Genomic DNA, 5,366 nt, shown 5'->3' with positions numbered 1-5,366 from the left:
TTACCCTGTTGCTGTTTAAACACTGAATTTCCCCACAGGGATTATTAAAGGTCCATTTTATGTTATCCGAAGTCACCTCTGTGCTGTCATGCCTCTGCAGGCCACCAGGGGGCAGCGCAGACAAGAGGACATGGAGCTGCAGGAAGTTAACATGTCTGTCATGCCTCTGCAGGCCACCAGGGGGCAGCGCAGACAGGAGGAAATGGAGCGAGTAGCATGAAGCTGCAGCGTCGGAGACAGCAGTTAATATTGCATGGAGCTGCAGAAAGTTAACCTGGCTGTCATGTCTCTGCAGGCCACCAGGGGGCAGCGCAGACAAGAGGACATGGAGCTGCAGGAAGTTAACCTGGCTGTCATGTCTCTGCAGGCCACCAGGGGGCAGCGCAGACAAGAGGACATGGAGCTGCAGGAAGTTAACCTGGCTGTCATGTCTCTGCAGGCCACCAGGGGGCAGCGCAGACAGGAGGACATGGAGCTGGAGGAAGTTAACCTGGCTGTTCCTGATGATGATTCAGCCCCTGCTCAGAGTACAGATGTCCTGATAGCAGAACTTCAGAGCAGCTTCAAACCAGAGAAATTCAGGATCCTGAATTATTATAATGAGATTACATCAGAAACTCTGCCGTTCATCTTCTAACTCAATCGAAAATTTGACTTTTCATGAAAATGTCAACATTTTTGGATATTTTCTCAAATCTGAAAATTATGACATTTTCTCAGAAATTCGGACTTTTCCTCAAAATCTCAGAATTTTACTTTGGAGTTCTGTTTAATTTGTGATGAATGCTTGTTTTAAAATGATCTGACAATGATGCTTACATTTTTACTATATTTGCTTTTATAATGTAAGACTTTTACCCACATATGACCGAATAACTAATTTGAAGTTTTTGCTTAATGGTTTGTTTTTGCTTGTTTTTAGGAGGATTTGAGTTTTGAAATTAATGAATCCTTATTTCTGTTTAATTTAGGAATTGATCTGATTTCATGAGAATGGGTTTTGATTTTATTTAAGAAAAAAAAAATGCTACATTTTGTTCTTAACACATTTACTACATTTTTTTGATGACATTTTCTTATTTTTTGGCTTATTTCATAATAATTTATCTCATTGTAATAAAGGATATTTTCATTTGGATTGTAATATTACTCAAACATTTTTGATTAATTTGGTTTTCAAAGATTTCATTTTTTTCTTAAATTTGATAACGTTTCTGTTTATTTTATGATAATTTAACAAAATTGTGTTGTTAAAACGTTTGCTGAATTTTGTCACATTTAAGATTTTGCTTATTTTGTATAATTAAGGATTTTGCTTTGTTTTAATTAAGCTTATTTGAAAAGAGTTTTTCTCCGTTTTGAACTAAAGGAATATTAATTTGACATAATGAATTTAAACATTTGTCTGAATTGATAAGAAAGTGTAATTTGAGAGGAAGGGTCTGATATATATGAATAGGTAAATAAGGTTAAATATAATGAGGGAACATGGAGAAAGACGTATAATGATGAGAACATGTGACAGAATAAATTAACCCTGCACACAGACCTGAGCTCAGATGTTAACAGATATCACAGAGAATATATTCTATGTTCAATCAAATAAACGGTGAAAGTCTCTGCATGCTTTCACTTCCTTCTGCTCAGCGTTTTCCTTTTTTTTCTTTCTCACTCATAATAATAATTATAACAAAGTACAAACAAAAAATAATACAAAAAATAAATAAAAATAACAATTCTCAAATAGTCTCTGTCATGTTCAACAGGGGCAAGAAGAAGCTTAAAAAAAACTTTTCTGGTCCTACCCCCTCTAGCATACATTTTCCTTATAAATAAAATATTAGGTCATCGTCATCAGCGACATGTTTGTCTTGTTAATTTGTTTGTTTTTTACAAAACAATCAGAAAGAAATTACTTTTACAATTACAAGAAATAACATAACATCAGAGGACATCAGCTCTTCAGAACAGATCTGAGAACAGGAAGTCTTTTCCACTACCTGGTTTTACTGGGAGATATTACTGTGTGAGTCATGAGGAGGGTGTTATTTTTAATCTGTATCTACAGCGTCTGACTGATCACCACACATTAAAGAGGCCCTGTCTATTAGTGGTGTTATTATTAATCTGTATCTACAGCGTCTGACTGATCACCACACATTAAAGAGGCCCTGTCTATTAGTGGTCTCCCCTCTCCTGTACTTCTATAGGTGTTAGTGCATGTTTATGGTCTGCAAAGGTCAAAATCACCCCATGGCATGAAACGTTTTGATTGGTCAACTTTTTGATTTATTTCAGAAAATCTCAAATCAATTTTTTCCAAAATCTCAATAAATAAATATTTATAAATAATATGTGGGACAAACAGCTCATGCTCTGTCTGAAAACATTATGCTAAGGTTAACTTGTTAGCTGGCTAAATTAGGTTTATACGATGAATAAAACACATAAAATGAAAAGTCAATTTAACTAAAACATGGTGAATTTATTCCTCAACAGTTAATATCCAACCAAGTGAAGCCAGCTTAACTTTTATGAGCTTCTCAAGTAAGTAAAACATTATTTTATCCACAGACATTTGAGACACCTTACCTCAGAAGGTCCTCCTTTGCTGTGCGGTTGCTGTGCGGTTGCTGTGTGGTTGCTATGCGGTTGCTATGTTGTTGCTATGCTGTTGCTATGCCGTTGCTATGCTGTTGCTATGCTGTTGCTATGCGGTTGCTATGGGGTTAACCCATAATCTGACATTTACAACAGCAGGCGGCGTAGTTGTACCATTTAAGCAGGGTTTAACCTTAGACTGTACAGTATAGTATACAGTTTGTGTATATATACATGTACATACACACATACATAATCAAACATACACAAATAAATACAAAAACACACATTAGGAGGCATAAAAAAAAGGCACAACATTCAATATACAAAATAACGTTGTTATCATAAGGAACAATAGGGTTTTTTCTATTGTCCCTGGGCAACAGGACGAAGTTAGTCTGTAGAGTTTTGGCATCAACTTGGTACCACAGTAACGGATCCTGGGACGTCCCTGATCAGACTTTCAGAAAGCCTAATAACAGAAAGAAATCATGGCAAAGTTCATATTCCTTCGTAGATGTGGCCTCAGTTGTTGTTTTGATGCAGTTTTCCTTTTGTTTCTTTCCATTTTTTCGCACAGGATTTGAATGTATATGCTCATCAGCATCTTCTGGAAAACTTTTGGATGTACTCCCATGAAATCAAAATGTCTAAAATCCAGAATACATACTTCAACATACACTCCTTATATAATACTGAAAGCATATTGATTCGGAAGTTAATGAGGTCATAATGCCCTCTCTGATATGTATTTTCTAATTGCTGTAAACTAGTCAAGACCACCTTAACCAAGACCAAGTCAAGAGCAAGACCGGAGTGTAACAAGACCAAGACCAAGACCAAGACCAAGACCAAGACCAAGTCAAGACTTTCAGAGGTCTAGACCAGGGGTGTCCAAACTTTTTTCAGTGAGGGCCACATACAGAAAAATATACGAAGGGCTGGCTCACTAGAGGTGAGGTATACTGCCTTATGCCGGGTTTCATTATTTTGTTGGTAGCTCATTCCTGAAAACAGAAGCTTCAGATTGCTTATAAAAAGAGGACATTTAAAGGGTAGATTTCAAGCTTGTTATGTAAATAGCATTGGGCTTTTTTTTTATCAACTAAGATTTATTTGAAAATGTTTCCAACTTTAATTAACTAAATGTATTTGAAAAGTGGGCTTATTATTAACACATGAACACTGTGTAAAATATTTTACATATATATCGGAAGTAGGATATATGACAAGCACAAGTTTAATTTGTGGGCCATATTTCATTATACTTTTTTAATTAGCTGGAGGCCGTTTCAACATGGGCCGCGGACCATGTTTGGCCCCTGGGTCGTAAATTGGACACCCCTGATCTAGACCAAGACCGGTCTCGAGTACAAGACTACTGTAAACACTGTACTTTTTCACATTTCCTTTAAAAAACTTCATTTTACAAGACTACATTTTAACACATCTTGATAACGGTACAGGTCAGCTTTGTCCAATTCTCTTTTTTCCTACATAAGGCTTAAACGCAGCATGTTGCACGATATGGAATCTGGCGCTGCTAACTGCTAACAGCTAACTGCTAACTGCCAACAGCTAACACTAACGAAAACCAGCCCTCAATTGTCTTTTTTCCCACACGATTTGAATGCACCACAGACTCAAAACGTTCTCCACCAAATCCAAGAATCTGCATTTTGGACTGCAGGTGTCTCTTCAGGGTCAGAGGTCCTCGGAAGGGCAGTCACTGCCCACCTGGATCCGCTCACAGAGCTCCGCATCCTCGGGGCTAATTGGGATCTGAATCACCCAATCAGGTTTCTGCAACAGAGGGCGCATTTAGATTTACTCTCGTAAGACACTACAAGATTCATTTTACGTCAATAATAGACTGCACTACTTTGAGAATTCTAAATCGTGTAATGGAGAGTAAAACTGATGGAAATATAAATAAGTAAAAAATATTGTTTATTTGATTTATATTCCCATATTTAGTTCTTCTTTGATTCATTACCTTTTATTTGTTTTTAAAAAATAGTAGCATTTTCCCCCTTTTTATGGCACACCATTGACTCCATACTGGGTGATTCTCATTTACATATATGTGTATATATATTTGTAATGTGTTTAAAGGTGACTGACCAGTGAGTGTGGCAGAGGCTCTTTACGGAAAAACGTTTTGCAGCGATCCGGATGGCAGTGAGCGACGCACCAGAAGACAGCGAACAGGAAACCGGCCGTGAAGACGACGCTCAGCAGCACCGCCGTGGGTTTCCTCCAGGGGGCGTCTGCGCCTGGAGAGAGATCTCCTGTTATCCCTTACAACTGATTGAGGCTGAGGCAGCTTTTAACGCTGGGTTCTTTTGAATCCAGTTTAAAAGCCTTCCTTTTTATGCACTTTTAGCTGCAACCATTATTTTATCGCTTCCATGAATTGTCTTTTTTGTTTTCGTTTGTGTGTTTTTTTTGTTTTTAATCAAGTATTATGTGTTAAATGTGAATCACTTTACCTCTGTCTCTTAAAATGTGCTTTGCAAATTAACTAACCTTGAACTTATATATCTGGAAAGAATATCGAGCAAGAGGACGTTATTGGAAAGGTAGGACAGCGGTGAGCAAGAGGACATGTTTCACAGTAAAAGCACGGACCTGTGATGGAGATGCACTGCTCGTTGGTGCTGTCGCTCCGATTCTGATCCTGCAGGACGGTCTGAGCCCGGACGCAGTACTGTGCCACCTGCAGGCCGGAGACCGACAGCACGCGCTGCTCCGCTGGCATCCAG

General features: G+C 38.1%; 1 long non-coding RNA gene across 1 annotated transcript; it reads right to left on the bottom strand.

Moving 5' to 3' along the window:
* Nucleotides 1–2,291: 2,291 nt before the first annotated feature.
* On the bottom strand, nt 2,292–5,360 carry LOC104948710 (uncharacterized). The gene is made up of 3 exons (XR_798724.1): nt 5,233–5,360; nt 4,726–4,877; nt 2,292–4,404 (listed from the first exon to the last, which is right to left on the bottom strand). It is a non-coding gene; the product is annotated as an uncharacterized lncRNA (long non-coding RNA).
* Nucleotides 5,361–5,366: the final 6 nt, after the last annotated feature.

The sequence above is a fragment of the Notothenia coriiceps genome, unplaced genomic scaffold (assembly GCF_000735185.1).
Source record: "Notothenia coriiceps isolate Sejong01 unplaced genomic scaffold, NC01 NC01_scaffold00014957, whole genome shotgun sequence".
Lineage (NCBI taxonomy): Eukaryota > Metazoa > Chordata > Actinopteri > Perciformes > Nototheniidae > Notothenia > Notothenia coriiceps.
The sequence above is the reverse complement of the archived record's forward strand: the minus strand, read 5'-3'. Positions and strand labels throughout refer to the sequence as shown.